This window comes from Labrus mixtus, chromosome 23, assembly GCF_963584025.1.
Source record: "Labrus mixtus chromosome 23, fLabMix1.1, whole genome shotgun sequence".
NCBI lineage: Eukaryota > Metazoa > Chordata > Actinopteri > Labriformes > Labridae > Labrus > Labrus mixtus.
This window is the reverse complement of record NC_083634.1, coordinates 3464876-3489726: the sequence shown is the minus strand read 5'-3', so window position 1 is coordinate 3489726 and position 24851 is coordinate 3464876. Positions and strand designations below refer to the sequence as shown.

General features: G+C 41.7%; 1 protein-coding gene across 6 annotated transcripts in view; it reads right to left on the bottom strand.

Moving 5' to 3' along the window:
• nrxn2b (neurexin 2b) overlaps nucleotides 1–24851 on the bottom strand; it is a 702861-nt gene that overhangs the window by 603323 nt on the left and 74687 nt on the right. The gene's annotated exons all lie outside the window — the stretch shown is intronic.

Genomic DNA, 24851 nt, shown 5'->3' with positions numbered 1-24851 from the left:
CAGGTAACTGCAACAACATCCCATAATGGAAAATTAATGTCTTCCAACTGAGACGACGCACTAACTTCATTTAGCTCATTGGACTGGGTAAACACCATTAGACCATGGAAAGTGCGATGCTCCTGGAAGTTGAGTCATTTGCCAGAGAGTTGGGTAATTATGGCAAAATTAATGGAAATTGTGTAACAAATGTATTCATAATTTGTGAGCCTATTTTCTGAGGGTTCCCCTTTGTGAGAAATCGACACGCAGCTTGTTTTGACTGAGATTGGAAAGTCCCTTCTGGTGCATCTGTCTCATAAACAACGGCACAATGGTGATTTTTTTTTGCTGCACAGTGGTGAAAAAACGCTTCTGAAGAAGTTTGTTTAACAGGCTCTTTAGAGACTCAATCGTTTGTATTGTACTCAGTCTAATAAGTTTAGGACAGTCAAATTCTTTTAACAATACATTTTTTAACACTTTTAAATGAAAAATCCACTTGTACAGTGTTTTTAAACATATATTTGGGTAACCTGAGTGTACCGACTCACAAAATGTGAAATAAACCCATCCAGTCCTTTTCTTGTGGTCTGCATAAGTCTTACAACACAGAGAAAAATGCTCTGTTTCAAATTTGCTCTCCTTGTGAGATACAGTGGGATTCTGGTAAAAAAAAAATAATCTCCTCCACTCCCCTGGTATTTCTACCCAGCCTAGAACAAAACTTTTGTGCAGGTCGGCCATTTTTATTCTCGCTAGCGAAGGAGTGATGTCTACGGGAAAAACTCAGGGGGGGCTCATTACATTTAAAGAGACACACACACCAAAACGGAGCGTTCTGAGAGAGCTGGTTTATACAGGGTCACAAACCTCCTCTGCTGCTTGATTCATGTTATATTTTGACCAAAGCACAGCACAGATGTGACCACAGGGGACTGTTTGAAAAGGTGGAGAAGGGGGAGAATATGTCCTCTTTAACACTGAGCAAGCAGGTTAAAGAGGACATATACAAAGCAAAGAGGTTGCAGGTGCGAATCCCCGTTGCACAGGGCCTCTCTGTGTGGAATTTGCATGTTCTCACTATGCATGGTTTCTCTCCAGGTACTCCTGCTTCCTCTCACAGACCAAAGACATGCTGGTTAGGTCAATTGTGAGGCTGGTTGTCTGTCTCTATATGTCAGCCCGGTGATTGACTGGTGATCAGTCCACGGTGCACCCCCGCCTCTCGCCCAGTGACAGCTGGAATCGGCTCCAGCCCCGAGCAACTCTGAATGGGAAAAGTGGTATAGATAGTGGATGGAATTTCTAACACATTGTCTTCAAAAAAACTGTTGTTGTTTATTTTTTACTGTATTCGAGAGGTGAACTCTCCTTTTTCTGATGCCAGTTCAAGTGTTTGTGCTTTCAGTTCACGTAAAAAGTCAGATACAAAAGCCATGTGTGGAGAGAAGTGAGAATTAGTCTTAATACAAAAACAAAAGAAAAGCATGTCATACTTTGTCTCTCTTGAAGGCGAAGACAAATGACAGGGCTCAACCTACATTAAGGAAACGACAAATCTCATGTTGTTTTCTCTCAGAGACACAACAGTATCTCGTTCAGTTTCAGCCGCTGAGCAAAAAAAAAAAAAGCCCTGCTGCTTGCTTTCATCTCGCCAAACTCTAATTAGGCAAACTGAACAAACACCAGCGAGAAATAAGTCCTCTGCATATTCAAACAAAGGGGCTCCTGAGTTCGAGCCGAGCAGAAGGAGCTAAAGAGAGGGAGAAGGAGTACACAGAGAGAGCGAGGTGATCACGGGAAAATTAAACGGCACTGAACCTTGTAAACAAATATTTCAACAATGTTCAACACATTGTAGGAGTCGTCTGGTGCCGCTGTGCTGTGAAATAGCCTAGCCCCGTCTGAGATGGGGTTTCAAGAACACTGCACAGTGAGAAAACCTCTGCTAAAGAGATAAAAAAACAGATCAAGAAAACATCAAGCATGTCTGTGTGTATTTGTCTAGGGGTATCATTTAAACAAAGATAAGATTTAAATACAAAAGCTTAATCAGAAAAGCAAGCTGAAGCACAGATCGATGCTTCCTCCTCTTAGGAGGTTTGGTATCAGCTTGATGACTACACGTCTGTCATTGCCTTCATTAATAATGCTTCCTTTAGCTACGTGGAGTGTTCCACCTTGAAGTGTCAGCTATACTTCCCCTGAAATATATGAGTTACTGTTGTCGGCTCAAGAACAATTTGGTGCCCCCCCCCCCCGAAAAAAAAAATATATATATATATATATATACATATATATATAAGCACTGACAAATCCATTTCTTTTCCCTCAACATCACCGAATTGTTTTACTCCAAAGTTTTGATTCTCTTCAAAGTCACTCAACACTTTTCTCAGGCCTTCTGTGGACAGATGCATGAGATGCTGCAGTCTGACTCTTGTTGGCATAGCAACTGGCTCTGGTATCTGTCTTGCCACGATGACGGCCATACTGGTGAATTCATGATATGCTTTGCATTCCTTCGCTCTCTTAAGACGTCTTTCTTTCCTCTTCCTGCCTCACTTCACCTGTCTTTGTTCTGTTGTGTAACCTCCATTATTCACGAGTGTCCCCTCCTCTTTTTTGGTTGACCTCACTACAGAGCTCATTTCTCCCTTCGATGTGTGCACACTATTAAGCTTTCAACTGTGTGTTTTTTTATCACAGTATCCACCCAAATGCATGATGCTCACCTCCTAAAAGTCAAGAGGGATTTGCATTTGAACGAGGTCATAAAAGCAGATAAGATAATTGAATAATAATATTAAAGCTGCACTTGATCCAGTAATGATATTCAGAACTAAACTATTGTCTCCCTGAGGTGAATTCCACAGGGGCTGCAGGTACAGGGCAAAGGGAAATAACCTCACACATTCATAAATCTTCCTGATGCAGCTGAATTGGCTTTTAGGGATTATCATTTTTTTTATATAGTCAGGACTCCTGTAGTCCATTAAGTCCAAATTGCTTTGGCTGTTTTGTTTAACTGTAAGCATTCGCCAGCAGACATAACAACACTGATGAAGTGCAGACAAGTGGAACGAACACAGACCTGCATTCATTTGCATTTTATGACATAATTATCATATAAAACCAACAAGTTGTAGGAAAATCTGGGGGGGGACAGCGTAATGAGAGTGTTGCACTGTGTGTGTTTAGGTGCATCAAATGGAGTAAAACACATCAGTTATATCAAATCTCTGACACCTGGCTGTCTTGTTATTTTGAGGAGTTGCATGTTTGCATGTGTTTCAGCATGTACAACTGTAAATTAATGCATTAGGATTTGATACTGTACACAAGGTAAACATTGTTTGGCTGCCAAACCCCCTCACTACCACTACCGTCCTTCTGGCTCGCGCTCACACAGTGCAGGATTGCTCCATCAGATAGGGCTGTTATGCTAGGCTCCACTGATCCCATCTGTCACAACTTCATCCGCGGATCCGGCGTGCTGTTTCGAGCCCCCGCGACAGCTCCTTAAGAAAACCGCTCAATCTGTTCTCTGGACTATTTTTTGCATCCTATGCATTTATTTTTTATTTTTTGCCTTCTGAAATAGGGAAAAGGGAATCATAGGACTGCAGGTGGCTTGACACAAAAGGGATATTTCCTCCCACCCTTTCCTGATTTTTAAAATCCCTCTCTCCCCGCCCTCCAAATATTACCTCCACCTCCTCAGAGGGATCTGGCGTCTGATCAGAGGGACTCGGGGCTGCCTGAGTCACCACATATTTGGCACTTGGATGGCCTCATCCCCTCCATGGCAGGAGTTCCTTACAGTGTGTGTGTCTGTGGCTGAATAGAAGTCGCCGCTGGAGCAGCTCATCCCCAGGAAGCCCGGAGGAAACTGGATTAGTGGCTCATAAACCCCCATGAGAAAAAAAAAGAGAGGGAGAGAGAGAACCCTAAATGTGGTGTATTTGTGCTTTAAATGTTCCTAGCGGGGGGGGGGGGGGGGGTCATTACTTGGTCAGCAGTTTACAAGTTGAAGAGGAAGATAAGACTCTAATGGAGGACGCTCCTTCTAAAAGAATTGTTCATTACAGTTGTAAGGCTAATGTGTCTGCCCTGTTTATCAAAAATGTGACTTTCTTTTAAGACAATTTGCTCCCGTTGGGTCTTTTTCACACAATGTTTTCAGAGAGTTATTCGGTTTTGTTTCGAGCTCATTTAGCCAAAAAATGTTCCAGTTAGCAACAAAAAGTGAGAGTCAGTGTGCCTGAAAGAGAACAAATGAAAGAGTTCACTGGAAAAATGACAAAAAGAACTACAAACAGAGATGTCAGAGTACCAGCTCCACTCTTTGATTTAAGTTCAGTCTCGGTGGAGTGGAGTGTAAAAACACTAAAGCCACTGCTGGTTAGCAGGAAAGATATATCGTGAAAATCAGAAAAAAAAAACAAGCTTCCTGAGGATTACTGCTTTAATCCAGGATACTCTATGAATGCTAATGTGCCGACTCCAGGCACAAAGAACTCCAATCCCCTGCGGCCCTCCACTGCTCTCCTTTGCTTATTAAAACTTCTTATTATGTGACACTATAAAAAGATTGATTCTTGTGATTCACAGGAGTGATAACTTTTAGGATGTGTTAATAGTCGGGAAGTGTTCGCTGCTGTGTCAGGACAAGCTAAAGACCGCAGTTTGAAGTATGTGGAGTCAGGTCGGCAGGGATCAGGCTGACGTGACTCGTCTGGATCGTCTTGTCTCTCAGAAGCCTGAAACCTTCTCTGACATGGAGTTCACACACACATTGGCTAAGATGGACACACTCGCTTATGCTCTCTGGCTATCCACTGTCAAGTCCAACAAACTGGCAACAAGGTCACTGAACTGCTAAATCCAATTATATGCAATTATCCGCTATGTCTTATACCAAAGAAAAGACATTTATCTGACCAAGGGAAGGAGGGAAAATTGAAAAAAAGGAACACTCTTCTTTGGATAGGAATTGCTCTCTGGTGGGGCCTGTGTGTGGCCTGTGTGCACGATCAGCTCAAGAAGTTAATGTGTTGCCATGTCGCCATGACATGTCACATACAAAACAAGAGAAAGAATTTCAGTCATTTAGAAAGCTAATGTCAACTGAAGCATGGCCTCATTGACAGAAAGAACATTTCAACAATTCTTGCCATTACTCTTTTGAAAAAAACTCAAGGCAAAGCTAACAATAACATATTGATTGTGTGCTGCTCTCTATGAATGAAGTGTGCTACTGTTACAGTTTTCTTAAAAGAAGAATGTGCAACTTTTTGTTTGTAGCCTCTGCTCTCCTCCAGCGACACATCTCCAAACGCCCTCCACTCGACCTCTTATGAAGGAGTTTAGCACAAGCGGAGGATCAAGTTGTCCTTGGCTCAAGCTGCAATCACCTGTGGCCTGCCTTGTTGTGTCAGCACGCGCTCTTTAGTTAGCTCGTAGCTTCACTTTGCATGTAAATTGGCATGGAACGACCGTAAACCCGACTGACAACAACCCAGCCAGCAGGACTCGAGCTTCTTACTCATTTTAGACAGTCATGACTCAGAGAGACATTTACACAGGATATAGTTGATTTCTGCTGTTTTTATGTGAAACATGTCTGCTGTGTATTCAACACCAAAATGTGCACAGAGTAAAGGCTAGACTTGTTCATTTCATATGTTACAGTGAAAAAGCGTGGAAATAAAAACTGATGTTCTGAATTTAATTTGAGGTTGTAAATTGGATGCACAATATTATTATTCAACTACACTGAAAAGTAGTCGTTGTGTAAGAAATGACCCTTATTACGGTGATCCAGATCAATCCATTTCCATATTAGGTCGCGTAATTAAAACTAATTGCTCGGCTAAATAAAGCACCTGAAACTGGGATAAAGATTGATATCAGCGGTGGAGGAATGGATCTCCTTTGGCAAAAGAGTCAGGCAGCCAAATCAATAAGTGTTTCTGAGTATTTCATCAATGTCAGTAACAAAAGCGTATAATTAGAGTTGCCTCAGAAATACCAAAATCAATCAAAAGCAGTTTTTTCCCCCTTTTCTTCTCTTTCTTTTTTTTGCACTCAGGCTTATCACAGACAATTCAACCGTTTTGTGTATGTTCCTTTTAGTTAACAAGGCGGTAGCGCTGCCTCGTCTGCATTCCAATGTCCCCCGCCCCCCCGACACTGCCTCCATGTAAAGATTGTGGACTGTTTGCATTCACCTCCCATCCTGCCTCCGTTCTCCTTCCCCTTTCTGCACCTTAAGTATCTCTCTCAGCTCTCTCGTTTTCTGAAAGCGAGGGAGCTCGGGGAGGAGGCGAAAGAGTGATCAGTGTCATCTCCACTTCATTTCTATGATCAACGTCGCCTCTCGGGGCGCCAACCAACGGATCTGGGTACCCGGCACTTCTGAACGGGCGCCATCTGCCACTGCCATCCCCATGGCGGGGCGGCAAGCTGTGTGCCGGGGAGAAGAATATGAGTGTATATGTGTGTGAGAGCGTATCACCCTGACTTACTGGGTAGGGTTATACATATTAATGAGCATCTGTGCTTACAGGGGAGCACTCTAGTCGAGATGCTTTTAGTGGTTTTTCGCAAAAGGATTGGAGCAGTGCAACAACGCAACAGGTGCGTGTTTCCGTTTGTGTGTGTGCATATGTCTCAGATCTTGTGGACATGTGCAAAAATTCAAACTGATGAACTGCCAAAATCTGCTTAACACAAACTTCCAATGAAGCAAAAACAACTCACTTTGGATCTTCAATAACCTGAAAACAGAAAATGCTTTTTTCAACTCGTAAGCCTGCATGTCTAATATTTTCTCTGACATTGCCACTGCTGCAATGCAAGTGTTTCTCTGTTGCAGACCGATGTACAGTAACGGAAGGAAGTCATGAAGAATAAACGAGAGACGAGGTGTACTCCCATCATCTTGACCATGCACATACTAAAGTCCAATGAAGTGAATGCTGTCAACAACATACAGACGCCTTCTCTTCAGCATCATGAGGAAGCGGTTAAATGAGTATAACAAACATGGCGGGGACTTCCGGGCGGTCTATGTTTTGCTAACACAGGGGCCTGTGTCACATAGCACCAATTGGATAAGACACATTGGTGTTACAACTGGTTGTTTTGAATTAGGACACAATGATAGCTCTATGGAAGCGGTTAGCTCATTTTAAAGTTTGAGAAGTAAAAAGGAGAAGAAGTCGTACTATAGCTACCTACTAGCTTGTTACACTAACCAACCTATCTTTACAGCAGCAGATCACACAAACCACTGCACACACAGCAGCTGTGGTTAACGTTTGTTTTTCTTCTTGTAACCACCATCAGGAGCAGGGTAAGAAATAATAAAATAAAACTAGTAAATAGCTGTTACATAGCTGATGCGGCTATCTCCATCTGGCTTACACTCCATCCAACAAATAAGGGCACAGTTGGCTGTGTAAACGAGAGCAAGGTCAGGGTTTACCGTACCAAACTGAACCAGACTGTACTGAACCAAACTGGACCGCTTGGTGGGAAAGGGGCTTTTGTGGAGTGGGCCAAGTGAAGTGCTGCAATGACAGTATTTTTACTAAGTGATGTTCATGGGATGCAAGAAATGTTTTCAGGATGCTGCAAAAAAATGTAATAAAATAACATTATGTCACTTTGTTGTTTCTTCTTTTGTATTGTTTACTATGTCTGCTGAGAGTGTGATGACTTCCAACTGTTGACAGCAGAATGGTTGCAGAAATGTGCACAGTTTTGTGAAAAGACTTCCAGAATGATACCAGGGTTTACTTTGAATGTTGTGTGTGGAGGTCTCCATGTCATTTTGTTTTAAGCATGGACAATGTGCACGTGTGTGGGTGTGTGCCTGCATGTGTGCGGCCTCCCCTTCTTATCTCCTTCAGCCAGGCCGCTCCGCCAACACACACTCCAAAGAGCCCCTAGTTGTCATTCAAGGCGTCACACTGCCCAAGAAAAAGAAAATATGTCACCATAAGGAGAGGGGGAGAGACAAAGGGGGAGAAATACACAAAGAGGAAGAGGCGAGTGGTTTGGGGTTTGAAGACCGATGACCCCCCCACTGTTACTTCAGTGGGGTTCTGTTATCTGTTGTTATACCACGTTCTCCCAGCAGAACCCCTCTGTACACACACACACACACACACAGAGCTTTGTGCCATAGCAACTAGCCCACTCGAAGCATGTCTAAACGACTGTTGTGACAGGGAAATGTGAGAGGATGTTAAGTGCAGGGTTCAAGTTCAAAACAAGCGCTCAAAATAAGTAGTGACTGCTGAAACTTTCACAGGTTGTAATTATGTAAATATGATGTGGAAATGCAGGATGGAAAGTGTTCCCAGAACTCTCTGATATACTGTAAAAATGCCTCAACCCAAAAAAACTGCTTTGAATTACAGAGAAATAGGGAACACAACTTTTTATACATTCAGGTTCTGAGTGGATGGATTTAGGTTCAGTATTTTATACAAGCTAGACAGAAAAAATGCTGAAATGTTGATGTGATTCAGCAAACATGGAACTGTGAAACTTTAACCGAATACATCTTGGTTGGGAACATTTGCAAACACAATTCCAGTCAGGCACATCAACATGGAAAACTAGCCTTCAATAATGGTGTAATGATCATTCAGCAGGTATCAGTAAAGAGAATGACACCTTCAGAACTGATAAACTATGAGGAGCAGAAACATGTCCATTTGGCTGAAAGTCTTCTTAAATGGATCTGATCGACAATTGAGACAGAAAAACAGATTTCTTTATGTAACAAGGAATCCAGGCTCAGTTTAAGGGCGCTCTCACACCTATTGTTTTCGTTTGCTCTGGTCGGAATCAAGGACCAATTTGTTTCATGTGGGAGGGGGAGCGGCTGTGGGTCAGTGGAAAAGTCGGTTGTCTCTGAACCGGAAGGTTAGGGGTTTGATCCCCAGCTCCTACATGGGGACATGTCCGATGAGTCCTTGGGAAAGACGTTGCTTCCGCTGCTTTGGCGGGGGCGTATAAATGTGTGTGAACGGCATAATCTAATACTGATGGAGCTTCTGCCATCAGTGTGTGACGGGGTGTGTGTCCGTGTGTGTGTGTGGATTTAAAACGTGTTCAGCAATAAAGAACACAGAGGGCACTGGATACAGAAGATGATTTAATCCAAAAAAATGCAATGCTTCCCGCAGTTAGGTCGGCTCGAGGTTGGTTCACGTTTTTTAATTCAAACGAACTGCATCAAAGTCCAAAAGAAAGCGGACATTACAAAGTGAACGATAAAGACTTGAAGATGAAGGGGCTGAAGTCAGCTGAGTATCACGCTAACACTCAAAGCCTCCTCTGATTTAAATTGGAAATCTAATCATGTACATACACATGTTCAGAGTGGAGAAGGCATCATCCACATCCCCACCTTTATCTCTCTTTATCTCTCTCCCTGTGACACACACGCACAAGCAGCAGACTTATTTACCACAGATACTTATCTACCAGGTTCTAGCCGAATGGCATTTGTGCGATTACCATCCTGTGGCAGCTGACAGCCGGCGTGGTGACAACGGCAGGGTGACGAGTGGACGGCATCATAAATAATGGCTGCCATCCATTCCCACTGTCAGGACGAGCGGCGTCTCATAACGGGCCGAGAAGGCAAGAAAACACAAACATGTGCTCGCACACACAGAGACAGTGATTTATGAGCCTTTTACCTTCTGTGTGCAGGTGCACGGGCAAAGAGCAACACACACACACACACACACACACACACACACACACACACACACACACACACACACACCACACAAATAATATTCAAACTCTGGAAACCAGACAGAATAAAAAAAAAACCTGTTACTCCACATTATCTAATTGTGAGTTTTTGGATTCCATCTTTGCAGAAATTGCTCCACAGTTTTAGATTTTTGGTGAAGTTACTTTCAAAACAACACTTTTCTATCAAAAGTATAAGAAAAGTCAATTTAGGTCTAAAATGAATGCTTTTTACGTGTAATCTATTTTGTCCCTTAAGGGGCACCATGGTTAAACTTCCCCAGAGCCTCCCCTGTAGTCACAGGAGGCAAACGATCGTCACTGCTGCATCTTCGAATGTCTCATTTCACTTAAGAAAATCTAGCTCAGCTGGTGAGTCAAAAGTAATATCCACCTCATGACATCAAACATTTGAGCGTTTTATCGTTCAGAAAATCAAAACAGAGTCGTTATTTAAAAAATTCACTCCCCTGTTCAGTGTGTGCCAACGATGACAATAACTAATCAGATTGTTTCGTTTTTTGTACCATGCTATAAATAATTAATAAATAATAATAAAGGATTTTGCACTTCAGCAATGGCTATAAAACATGCTGATAGTTCGACAGCTCTAAAAATACTTGTAATAGTTTATGAGGCACTATAAAGACTTAAAAAGCTGCAGAATGGCCTGGAATATCTATTTGTTGTGAATCTATATATTTCAAACCCGTTCCATAGCTGTTATCGTGCCCTCTTGAAAAGCCCCCCTCTTCCTTCTACTGCAGGAATAGATTGAAACATTCCAGGTTTGTGGCTGATTTGAGTTGACGGACAGTTCCATTACAATCTCTCTCAGTCTCTTGTGTATGCATATGTGTGTGTGTGTGTGCGCTTGAAAAACCCCACCATCTGTTCACAGAAGCAGTCGTTAAAGGGGTGTTTACCTGCATTGCAAATTATTCACACAGGTAAGAGTTTGTTTTTTTTCCCCTAAAAGTACTTCCATGCAAAATGTTTTTAGGATGCTGAAGCATGCACGGCTGATAACACAGTGGTAGTTATGATGATTATCTTCTTCTTTCACTGTGGAATATTTTTTAAAGCAACAACACACTCGAGCTGATTGTGCTTATCTCTTAACCTGCTTGAAAAAACACAGAACCTGTGGGATGGCATGTACCGCGATCGCACACTAGTAAATGCATGCAAACACAGGACAACACACACACACACACACACATATAAGAAAAAATATGGCGCCATCTCAAACAGAAGGGCTTTCAATCCTCAAACTCTTGTCATCGGTGCAGCTATTTTGAGATATATCTGTTTCGAGACGGATGCTGAGAGATCAACCGCCAAAAATATTTCGAAAGACAGCTGTGTTTTCTGATATTGTCAAGAAGTGTGCACCTTTTCCATTGTGATTTAACTGAAGCGTCGGCTTAGATTTGAATGAAGTGTGCAACTTCTCTGGCTTATAGGAAGAGCAGATTAGAGCACCAAATGTATGATATATGTTTATTAGCTTGTTTGTTTTTTAGTTAATCTATAAGACTGATTAGTTTCATACAGAAGTGTTTGCTATGAAGTGCATTATGGGAAGCAGGAGAGTTTTTTTATTTTTGTTTTGTATCACACATCCTCGTGGTCCAGCTTTTCGCTCTTCACACTGATTCTCAACCCCCCCCCCCCCCTCGTTGGTGACACATAGGGGAGGAGGAGAACAACATCAGTAGTAGGATACTTCTGGCTGCTGTGTGAACAAAGCATACTTCTCCCTAATGATGGCTCCTCTCAAGCTACATGCTGTCAGGGCAGGCCTGCAGCCAACAGGGAGGCGATAAGATAAGAAACTGTTTATACAGCAGAGCAGAATAAATCCTACGGTAAGGACCTCACAGCGCGCCCGGTGTGTCACATTGCCAAGTCGTCCTGATCTTTTGTCATTGCATGTGGGTTTGTTATTATCCTGCTGTGGGTGGCAGCTCACCCTGCAAAACCAAACACCACTTCTCCGTCTCGGTGGCCTTCGGTGGCGAGCGGTTAAGGAGAGTCCTCACCTGTGTCTCAGTGGGAGAAAAGCTCTCCAGTGTTCTGCCTGCCCTGCTCTATTCTCCTGCCTCTCAATACTGCAAGGGTTTTTTTTTTTTCACTATATAATCAAAGAAAATTGGGTTAAAAGTCAAGGCTGAGATGTGTCGGTACATCCAGGAAAGTGTCCTGCCTCATTGTGTACAGTGTGTCATTAATGAAATTGAAAAAATGGAGATGTATTCACTCTGGAAAGCTGTTGAATAAACCATCGGAATATGGATGAGTTTATGTGTTCGCCTTGCAATCAAAAAGACTCGGCACTGCATGTGTCGGTTTTTCAAAATAGAGACACCCACGGTGTCTGCACCACTTCTGATTGACTCCTAACTCTTTCAGACTTGGAAACATTAGAGGAAGCCACTGCGGCAATAAACGCTTTAAAGACACAATAGGGAATACATGAATTCATTTTCGACGGAGGTGATTTCTCTATTCAAAGAGTAAGTGTGGGCTGATTGCAGCCACACAATGATTAATCACATCTTTGAATTCAAAATGGATGTGTGGGTTTTTCAGAAGATTGTGTTCTCTTAAATATGATACTGTATATAGGTTTGTCTACATATGAATGACCTCAGACTTACTCCTTCAGCGTAAGGGGCTTGACTGCACGAGGTGGGGAAACGTAGGGGAGTAATTGCCTTTATCAGACCGCAGGGCCTCCATCAGGGGCGACTGAGGTGGATTTGATTTGAAAAGAACAGGCTGATAGGGGCACTCATGGTGTGTGAGTTCTGCTCTGTTCTTTGTATTAGTGTCCATTAGCTATTGATTGGCCAGTGTGAGACGAGGAAATGAAGAGACCCTTTAAATAAATGCTTTAATAGTCCTCAAGTACACATTTCTGTGAAAAGATTAAAAAGTAAGATATCCCGGGAATTCACTCTGAGTAATACCTTAATTATCCAACAATCAAAAGTTGTTTTTTTTTTTTAATTTTTAAAGATATTTTGGCGGCTTTTTGCCTTTATTAGATAGGACAGGTGAAAAGAGACAAGATACCTGAGGTCGTTTGTTCCATCAGCTGTTGGATTTTTAAATAAGCTGTAGGCATTGTTGCCTGTACACTTTTACTATGGACTGTTGGTCTTTTGTCCCTCATCTCACTCACGTCCATCATGGTGATATCCATGCTAGTTATGTTTTATATGTATGTATTTATGTCATTGTGCTATTTTTTTTTTTTTATGGATGTATTGACTGTATGGACCTCTGTTTCAAACCAAATTGCCCCTCGGAGATTTTCCAAATTCCAAATGTGAGGAGGAGAGAGATGACGGGCAACAAAAGGCCTAGGTCGGATTCAAACCCACGGCCGCTGCCATGAAGACCATAGCCTTTGTACATGGAGCGCGCGATATAACCGCCAGGCTATCTGCACCCTGCGTTTACTTTGAATAGTCAGAAGACTAAAAAAGCGCTATACAAGCTCAAGTCTTTTTTTTTTTTTTTAAGATTTATTTTTGGGCTTTTTGTGCCTTTAATGGAGAGACAGGACAGTGGATCGAGTTGGAAATCAGGGAGAGAGCGAGAGTAGGGAATGACATGCGGGAAAGGAGCCACAGGCTGGACTCGAACCTGGGTCGCCCGCTTGGAAGACTACAGCCTTCATACATGGAGCGTGCGGTTTTACTGTCATATTTATACGGTATATATATAAACACCTCTGATAGGTACTTTTGTGAGTTGTATGTTTGACATGTAAGTAAATGAGATACACTTCATAAAGGTGGTTGCCAGACATCAGTACAAATAAATAAAATAAATCAGTGCAGCTCACACAATGAGATTAACAGTGTGCAAAAGATCATTTAACTTAATGACATGTCCTTGTATTTAGTTTCTTAACCAAAGTCTTACTCACAGAAACATAGCAGACAATTCAAGAGCTGAACACTTGAGTTTCTTCAATCAGGTGATATTGCACTGTGAAGAATATAAGATAGTGTTTGTTTCAACAACAAAAAATGTACAAGGCCACATCGGCTGGTTTCTTGAAGTGCCCGCGTTAGGATTGGACAAACATGGACTAAATGTCTTCATGGTCTCTGGATCATAATGGACGAGACGACCAGCATTCAAATGTCAGTCATCGAGTCATGCTCGTCGTCTCTCCGGTGCCGCTGAAGACACATTTGAAGAACATTCTCAATGCTTCTTAATGGCCTGTAATAGCTTCTGAGTTCTGCCTTGCTATCACACCACACACTTCACTGCAGCTGGGAAAAATCTTGTGAAAGCGCCTCTTTCTTTCAAGGAAATCAAAGTTCACGGCAATGCTCGGCGACGATAAAACAGCAGAGCCGCACACTCAAAGTGAGCTTCCGTCACAGCAGAGAACAAGGGACGACAGCTAAAAGCATGTTTATATAAGGATCTTACGGCGTCATTTATAATAATTGTCTTTGCTTCGCCTTCCATGAAATAAAGGGAAATGAAGCAAAGGAAAAATTTCAAGCTGGCCAGCATCACCCTTGAATAAAGCCCCGGCTAATTTGGGAACCAAAAAGCCCAGGATGTTTCTTTTTTTTTTTTCTGATGACTCACATCCGAGCCACAATTTCCTGGAGGTTTTTGATGAGCAGAACGGCTGCATCGAAAAACCTAAACATAAAAAGAAATTATTCAAAATGATTCCTTCCCCCTTCCAGATAAGAGTCAGGCAAGAAATCGACACGTGTATTTGAGCCAGGGCCATGCTGCTGTGATTTAGCTCTAAAACACAAGGAACAAAACATGCCTAAGGGCTACAGAAACGCAACATATTGAAAATTAAGTAGAGTGCAACCGAATGCTAATGCAGTTTTCTGCAAGTTTCAGTAATCGATAAAAGGAGCTATGGAAAGCTCAGTGAATGTTTGTAGAGTTATTTAAAACCTCGGCACATTTTTTAAATTCATTATCTGTGTGTAAGACTATGACACAGTGTGTAGTAAACCTCCAGGATACTTAATACTTGATGTAGCCAGCAGTGTAACATCTTATCAGAGTTACACCAGATTCATGTACTATTTTACTCTGTGTGTTATATTTCATTAGAATGCATTATGGATCCTCAAACTACACCTCGAGTGAAGTGTTAGCAGTCTGCATGAGATGTATTGGATTTCTGTCACTGCGCATATCTACCAATTCATTCCTTATGTGGTGAGCTGGGGGCCACACAGTCAGGGGTGTGATAAAAAGAAATAGGACAGAGGAAGAGAGAGTGAGCACTAGTGTGAGTCAGAGTCTGATATGAGTGTATACTTAGTGTGTGTGTGTGTGTGTGTGGATTTGAAATCTGGGACAAACAAGGAAGGGGGGAAAGGGAATAAAGAAATCCAGAAGAGATGCATTTATGTACTGACGCCTGAATGTGAGGTTGCTGAACTGTGCTGCTCCCTGCGTGAACCTCTTCCCCAAACAACGTCCTTGATGGCAGATGTAAGTTTCTCCTCATTGGAATGAATATACTGTAGGTGCATCTGCGGCATGAAGACGCTGCACGCCCACGCCTGCCTCCAGGATGAAGAGAGATGTATTTATGACTTTTTATAGCATCCATTATTTGCGCGGGGGTAAAGAAATGTCATGAAATATTTATTGGGTGTCTGATGTCATTTCATGGAGAGAGAAAGGAAAGGGAAAGATGCAGTAGGACAGAGGGAGAAAAAAAAGTGCAAGAAGGGAACAGAGAGAGAAGACTGAACACGGAGAAGTGAGGAGGGGGGGAGGGGGGGATGTGTCATTGTCTAGTTTTGAGTGATGCCTCTTTTTATTAGAAACACCAATGGGGGTTTTCCATGCAGAGCTCTGAATGAATAAGCAGGGAAGCTGAGTCGTGGTTCCTTGTACCCTGTCGTCTTACTCTTCTTTCTCAAAGAGGCTTCCCCCTCTCTCTGACGTCAACCGCCACCTCTGTTTGCTGCGCTATGGGGATGTGGTCGACTGACCGACTTATGAGTATATAGACTGGAGAATCCAACAATATTGAAGGGCTTTCATTTGCTAGCTCTGTGTGTGAATGTCATGTTTTTTTTTTGAAGAGCTACAGGTGTATCTAAGCGAGCTAGTGTGCTAACATTAGCCCGCTAACACAACAATCCAGACCACAGCTAATTGCAGTTTTGGCCAAGGACAATTTTGTCCACCGCTTTGCGCTAAACTCCTTCATGCGATCTTGAGCAGAGGGGGGTCGGAGTGTGTCGCTGGAGGGGAGTGGAGGCTTCAGTCTGGTGGAGGTGTGGCCAAACAGAAGTTTGTTTGGGTTTCATGCGTTAGCTCAATAGCGACGTCTCCTGGTTTAAAAAGTTTCACATTCTTCTGTCAACTACAAGTCTTCCATAATTCACTCCTTTTTTTTTAATATCAGCATTTCGGTTCGTATTTTTGTAACCCATTGGATGCAAACCAAAGCTGTAGGTTGGATAGCTTGGAAATAACTCCAGCCAAATACTTTGTCCATGTCTCAAGTCTTTTATAACATTTTATTAAACAGAATCACAGATTGTAGTTGTTCAGGGAGTGACTCACAGCTCCTGAAACTCAAACCCTACAGAGGAGGGGCTACTCTTTTCTTTCTTTCTGTGAAACTGCTTTATTCACTGTGTTGACCAGTTAAAGAAAAATAACTATTCACTTTAAGAGCAAGAAACCGTATCAGATAATTCAGCTCCTGGGCTCATCCACTTGAATGATTAAAACGGATAGAGTCATGACTGAAAAAATTATCTTAGCACCTCAAATTTGGCTTCTAGCAGCAGATCAGCTTGCAGCCCCTTTCAATGTTGTTTCTGCTGAAAAGCATTACAGGAACATATATATCTATAAAACTCATTCATCCAGTCATTATACTATTTTTAATAACTCACTATCATGGGTTTTGGAAAAGAGAAAACCTCCGCCCTGCACTTTGTAGAATCTTGTAGCATTGTTTCACTCTACCTTTTAATGACAAAGCAGCCCTCATCTAAACCATGACCCGAAAAGACACTGAATATGTGATTGGCTCAGAGTTGTGTCCAAAACTAGGATAAACAGCTCTTTTGATTGCTGTTCATATTAAACTGAATCTGTTCATAACTTCCTGTCTTTCAGCTTCTGTCTCTGAAAGTATACGAATGAGTGTTAGTGGTTCAGTCTAACAGAAATATAAAACAGAGTAACAACATGTTCATTGGAATAATGTGCATGCTCATGTACGTTCATAAGAGACAATAAGACAGTCACAGTTTTGAGATTCTATAAAACGTTGTGAGGAAATTGGGGTTTGTGAAGGGAATAGAAGAGAATAATTTAATCTATATCTATCAGGAATACATTTATTTATAAGAAACCTAAATACCACTCCAATGATCTAGACCAGACTGGCTTTGTGTTCAGCAGATTTGCTCTGGGGTTTGAGTATATATCATGCTTACAATTACTGTATATCTTGAATAATTTATCTCCATGTTTGTGTATTTATTTCAACAGGACAGTTGATTGGTAAATTACAGGAGCAGAAATAAACCTAAACCAATGACCAATCCAGCAGACATTTTGAAATACAAACTTGTCTTAATGTCTTTCTACCAGCTTCCACTGACACATCAGCTGCTTCATAATTCAAAAGAGTGACTTTCTTTTTGAGCGTTTGGCAGCTGAGGTCTTTTAGAAATCAGCAGATTAAATGGAGACAGGACAGAGGTTTTTGTTGAGGACGTGTTAGAGTCAGAGCACAGTGTGAACAGCTTCAACACAGGAGTGAATCTCCTCGCTGACAGAGACAGAGAGGCTAATGACCCAGTGGGATCAGGCCTCGGCGGAGTCAACGCTTTGCTCTCAAACATCCCAGGGTCCGGTGAAACACTACAATAAATCTGTGGCGTCGGAGATTTATGATTTTGTTATTTATGTGATCCTTCCACCCACATCGAGAGAAAGTAGAGCCAACAAGGTGATTCAGTCGACAACAGAGAATTGCAGAGATGCATTCAACCTGCCGTGACGCAGCCCGAACATTAGCCAAAAGAAAACTGCTCATCAGCATGTTGTGGTTTGTTGCTTATTACCTTTCACTACATTCACTTAGTTTCCATGGGAGAAAAAAAAAGGAGTTGAGTCACATCTATTAGACTTGCTTTATGAGGGGGATAAACAGTGCACCTGTTCCTTTGGAGATTCAGCTCCTTAGATGTGTTAATCTGTGCTGCCTGGGGAAAGTAGACCTGACAGGAGTTTAGCAGCTGTGGATATGAAGTGCATAGTTCACTTTGGAGGACACTAATGGCTGCTAATAACACAGGATTATTAAAGGGTACCGTCTGAAAAAATAAAAAATAAAAAAATCACGGGCCAAAGGAAAGCCCTGCTGGGGCCCCCAAATGTTGACGATAATTAAACACTGACATAACAATAACGGGAAACACTTGTGGGTGTCCGCAGTCTCCCATTAAGCTTGTTGTGGCTGTAAATAGAAGGACACATTGCTCTCGTGTTAGGGTGTTAGGAATTGTTTAGTGGATTAATGGCTAGTGTGTCTCTGCTAACTTCTGATTCTCTGGTGTAAAAATCCAAATATGTTTTGCCTGTAGCTTCCTTAGGTTCACCCAGCACCGAATTGTGTTGTTCACTCATAATGAAATACAGGAAAGTTATTTTTCAGTGTGCCACAGAGTTTGAATTTATCAATCATGCTATCTTCTTGCAACCTTGCACATCTGAGAGCGTATAGGCTGTGCACGGCGTACCCTGTTTCCCATTATGTTTCTGTCCATCTTAAAGTTGCTATCACATTTCCTGCATGGTTTATAGTTAGTGAAGCCAAGATATGATCTAGATATAGCAACACAGATGTAATAATACACTCAACTCAAGATTTGAAATGTGTACTTCGTTTACAATGTCAATTTTCTCATGATACAATTTTTTAATTTTATAAAAATGAGATTGAAGCCAAATAATGAAAAAATATTACAATTATCTGACAGTAAAAATATGTTTTATCTTATTTTTATAGACACATTTCTATAGTTTTTTTATTTTGAGGTTTTAAATGTGGGGCACTGAAACACAGAACGTTTTTAAAATACAGAATTTTGTCAACATGTCACTTTGTGTCCCCCAAAAGAAGTAGTCATAACAACACGCTGCTTTGAAACAACAAGAAGGTGCATTCTGAACTGCAAAAATCTTCTCGTTTCCAACATTTCTGTAATTGTCTTTTAAGCAACTGACGCAAGAGTCAAAACAAAATTTGTCTAAAGAAGCCGATTAGCGCACTCTGCAGGTTTAAATATGTATTACATATTAGTTTTTGTATCATTCATTTGAATTGAGCCTTATTTGTGTTGATTTTTAAATGTATTTCCCGAACCTGGAAAACATGACTTAAATAGATACAAAGAATGACATAATGTCACAAGAAATGTTATGATGAGTAAGAATTATATCTGCAGTAAAATGAATGCATGCCACAGAGAGATGACCAAATGTGGGCTAAAACTCAAGGACAGCAGTGTGCAGTGACACCACCATTCAGGGACAAAGAGTCATGTATGTTCCAGATACTACAGAAAGAATGGTCAACAGGATTTTGTTAAATTATGGCTGAATGGTTCCTGGACGTTGAGCCTCTTCTTTCAGGCTGATCATTTGGAGCAGCAGCAGCAGACTGCCGACCCTCATGATAATAAAAACCTGACATGGCTTCCTTGCTTGACTCTGATTTTTCTTTTCAATTAAAACTGATGTCAAAGCCAAAGACACATTGTCAAGCACTTGGTTTCAAGGCTGGTAAATGAAGCACATGTGAAACCAAGCACAAGTCCATACAATGAAAATGGGGGGGGAGGGGATAATCTGCTCTGTTCATTCATTTATCCACCTGCCTGCGCTCAGGAAATGAAAACAGGTTGGCTAGATGAGGGCCTGAAGGGCGAGAGTCCCAGAGTGGGCATGTGTCTGCCTGTCATACACTGGTTGGACCTGCATCAGTCAATACTGTCACAGAGGCCAATAAACAGAGGCAGGCGATGAAACAAGTATGACAGAATGAGAGGGACTAGGGAAAGGACAAATTGTGTAGTGGTTGTGTTAATGCATGAAATGGGTTAAAGCCTTTAAATATCCATATTCATTATAAAAGGTATCTGAAGGTTTCCCTCAAATGTCATAATATTTGAGAAAATGCTTCCTAAGTCGCACAGTTTATTTAAAAAAAAAGGGCTCAGGACATCCCGAATGTTAAACAAACGCAGATGCAGCAGGTCCATATAGTTAAAACTCATGTAGTAATAAGTCTTAGGGCCTGTGTCCACTGATGGCTATTTTTCAGAAATGCCCTCAATTTTAGAGTACTTCTCACTGGCGCTTAGTGTTGCTAGGTTGGCTAGCAGCTAAAAGCTAAATATTTATTTTATTTAACAATGATTTCACAAAGACAACATTAAAACAATGTAACAGAATCGCGTCCTGGCATTAGCAGCAGCTCCAGACTAGGAGTGTTAACTTGAAAAGACAAGTCAGATTAGTTTCTCCTCAGCCATTGTGGTTTACAAAGGCGAAATCAGAGGTCCCACCCGTTCTTGATTTTGATTAGTGGGTGAGGGAGAAGTGACATTGAGTCGTGTTGTAGTCAAGACCGCACCAAGACCGAGACCAGAGTGCTCCGAGACCGAGACAATTGAGAACTGGTCAAGACCAAGACCAATAATATCAATGAAAATCATCATCTTGTGTGCAGTGGGCGTGTCACTTACTTAGACCGTAACACCGGTAAGGTAGAGGCCGTAAGTTATTTGTTCTTTTAGAAAAGGGCATTTTGCTTCTAATCACAGTAATGGCATGGAAAAATAGGCTATCAGTGGTGGTCTTTACCAGTCTTGATTTCAAATAGAGTCCATCCAGTCTGAGACCGAGACAAGACCAAATAAAAAAGCTTACGATTCCGAGACAAGACCGATACTTTCAAAGTGGTCTTGGGATCAAGACTGATTCCAGTACTACAACACTAACTCAGTGAGTGCTGTGAACGCAGCTACATTTGAATTTGAATATTAATATTTATATAAGGATGGGATAAATAACAAACAACACATATCAGGATGATGGAATACAGTGGCAGAAAGTACAGCTTCCAAAAAAGATTTTTTAAATTTATACCTCTTCAAAATATTTCAAAATTAAGTAAATCAAATCAAGTAAAACCTTCATGATTTGTTGGACTGTATTGTGTAGCTAGGTGTTACTAACTGTCAACCTCATCAGTGTTATCACATCATGGTGTAATACATAATGATCCCCAGTCTCAAACATGCTAATCTTTACATGGTATTTGTTACAGGCAGGAGTCAGACTCTTTGATTTCTATGCCCTGAACGTCACAGCCCGCTCTGCTGACCCCATTTGTGGATCCCCATTCTCTGTAATGTGCTGCTGCCCTGCAGAAATGGGGTCTAGCTCATAAAAATCGGAGGTTTACGGGGTGACTCTGAAATTGAGTGTAACACAAGCTCAATCCAGTTCTGATCTCTCCGTCTGTAGAGCCGACGTGTGAGCAGAGTGCGTACGAGCATCGATCAGTTATTATAACATATGTTTAGTGCTCCTTTGTTGATGACTTTTCGCTGTCATCCTGGCGATGACAAGTGTTTTTCTGTTTTTTTTTTCACGTGAAGGAGGTTAATAGCATTAGTTCACAGATCAGGTCGCAGCCTGAACAATAATAACGACAGGAAATCAATCATGTTATTACCTCATCAGAGTTCTCTTTACATAGTAAGGAAGAAAAACATGGAGCGGGAAAAAAAAAAAATACTTTTTCTGTGCTTGCATAAACACAGCTATTATCTTGGTAAATAATTATACACAGTGTGTGTGAATGTTGATTACAGCTTCCCCCTGTTGTGTGTAAGGGTGGGGAGAGGGGGAGGGGGGGGGCGGCATTCACTCATCAAATATGGATGAAATGGATGTTGATATTTTCTATTGTGGCACTTAATAATGGCCTTCAGTAAACAATCAGAGCAGGCATGATGTTATATGGTGACTGTAGCTGCTTGGCAGGGAGGTAAACAGTTGTTGGTTTGCATGCTGTCTGTGTGTGTGTGAAGTAATGATTATGCTTAGAACTGAAAGCAACATATTGATACCCTTCAATCTGGGGGGGGGGTCCCAAATCACCACCTGTGCATTCAATTCTATTCAACATTACTCATCAGTGTTTGAGTGTACGTAACAGCCCCCTGAAAGTGATCCTATGAGAGGGAGGCTGACGGTGTTGTGCTGTCTGTGACTCATTCACAGGTGGAGCCTTAAAGTAAATATTGGCGGTACACCCTCTCCCTGAGCAGCGTTACCAGGAGCACGCACACTGAACGTCTGCCTTGCCAATCTGAACGTCTGCCTCAAGCATCCAGCCAACATTCTCTGTGATGACAGCAGCGTCTTGTGCTTTCTTATAGGGTCATGTGACACCCAGTTTCTGCACATACAGGGACCTATTCACTCTGTGATCTGATATGTTACTAGATGTGAGTTTGGGGGGTGGGATAAAAGCTTGTGGTATTTCAACACATGTAAAATAGTCATAAAACTCAGACGGTACTTTTAAGGAAGAAAAAGTATACTCTTGTTTTTATTCATGCTGCTACAGGCTGGCACAGTGGTTAAAAATCTGACCTCAGATGACAGTTGTGCGTGCATTTGTCTGTATGCAGCACTGTCATCCTGTGTACACAGTGCTGGGCACAATGACACTCACAGGCCCACAATCCCCCTTACTTAGCAATATGTTTATCACCCTGCCATAGATTTCCTCTCAAGCTGGATGATGAGTTGGAGCCGGCTGCAAACAGGCACACACCCAATTACAGGGTGAGTTTAGCATGCAGGAATCATCGACCCACAGAGCGCAAACACAAACCACAGACAGAGGGGCGGGGAGGAGGAAAAAAAAAAAAGACCTGTAATACCAGAGTGACTAACCCCTTGATCCGCACTTGATCTCTGCTTGTCTTCAAAAGGCGGGATCAGTGTCAGGCTAAGGTCAGAAAGTAAAGGAGGGGGCCTATGGGGAGTGGGGATGAGTTCTAGCCCTCAAATACAAGATAAGAACAAGTTCAGGCCGAGGACAAATGGGCGAGTAGGAATGAAGAAAATGAGGAGTAAGTTCAATCACACAAGTACACATGGGGCACGGCTGCTTGTAAAAATTGGCTGATGCGTTCAATCTAATTTATTAGTACAGTATGCAAAAGCTGCTGGAAATCAAAATGGAAATAAGGCCCAGCATTGATTGTTTTTGGACCATCTCGATGTTTTTACCAGAGGTGGGACTAGCAGGGTAACTCATGATACAAAGATATATTGCACATGGTAACAAGACAGTGATTCTGTGATCTATGATTTAATGCAAGACAATTACATAATGATACATAAAAAGTGAATTCATCACAAAGTGTAGTATTAGAGTTATCCACCTATACTGTTTGGGTTGTTTTTCGACTGGAAGCGATCAGACGTACTGATGTACATGATCTGTACAAAACCAATGAAGTTTGGTTATTTTTATCCTAAGCGTGTGTCTGGTTGAAAAAAGATCAACTTTTATGAACGCCACCGCACTTATCACTGTGATTTCTTCTTCACCCACTAATCAAAATCAAGAAGAAGCGGGGCTTCTGATTTCAGTTTGTAAACAACGATGGCAGAGGGGAGAGTACTCGTCTTATCGAGGGTACAATTTTCAAGTTTAGAGCGGCTGCTAATGCCAGGACGAGGATCTTAAACGTTGCTTTCATGGTTTCTTATCTCTCCATTAGTGCCCATGTCCATAGGATCATGTTTGTGCATGTGTGTGTATTTTAGCCTCTGTGTGTGTAACTTATTAATAAAGGGATTAATAAAGTATATCTTCTAAAACTCCCACTGGTCCACTAATACAGCCTTTACCCTCTTACTGACAATAACTAGCTTCGTAGCATGTAGCTGGTACTGGCTGATAAAACTTATGTAACTTGCTTGTCCTTCATCTTTCACTGAATCGTTTTTCAAACACTTCTAAATTACAATAGTGGGATTTCAAAATAGACTTCAGACACTCGGCTGCCTTGAACTTTTTCCGGATGTCTCTGCAAAAGCCAGCTAGACAAGGACATGGTGCATATGTGGCAGTGATATATAACATAACATAACATTGTGTAAACCTACATTCCTGCTCCATGCCTACAAAAGGATAGTTATGTCGTAGTCAAGTCTGCAGGTAGAAAAAAGAAAAACAGCACTGTGAGATTGTACAAATGTTTTAGCACATAGTTTGAACCTGTCACTTGTTCTTTGGTAAAAACAAAGTTTCACTCTCAGTGTTGTGAAGAAGTGCAACAGCAGACACTTATAAACAGAAAGCTGTCTCGAGTCACTAATTACCATTCAAGAATAACTTATGCTTGCTGAATGCAGTGGTGTTTATTTTAAAAAGCCATTACATAAGGTAATGAATATGCGTAGACTCTGGGGGCCAGCAGCTTAGTGTTTACTCTGCTTTTAAAGGGTGCTGCTTGCATTTGGGCTCATTATATGCTGCTTTGTATTCAGGGTAAAAGAGGGTGATAGTAATTCGAGGATCTGTGATGTATGGAGTGAATTAGGACGGTGACTCATGATACGCAGCAGACTGCTGTAGAGAATTATTTTAAACATATTTCTGCTTTGAAAGGACTGACCTACAGTATACCTGCGAGGGAAAGCTTGAAGCAGGAACAGACCTTTTGTAATGCATTTGATCAGCTTCTGGAGGCCTCTCAGAGATGGCATCTCCAAGTGTGTCAATCACTTGTTTCTTCTGTGTAATGTCTAAAATAATATGGTGCTTTAACATACTTAGCCTCTTGTTTAGCTTGATGATTCTGCAGTCAGACTTCTCTGACAGCACGGTTTCGGATCAGATCACAGGAGAAATCCTGCACGATTGTAAGTTTTGTCTTCTACTGAATCTCAATTTTGTACACACCGTTTGAAATGACTGTTGTGTGAACCAGAGG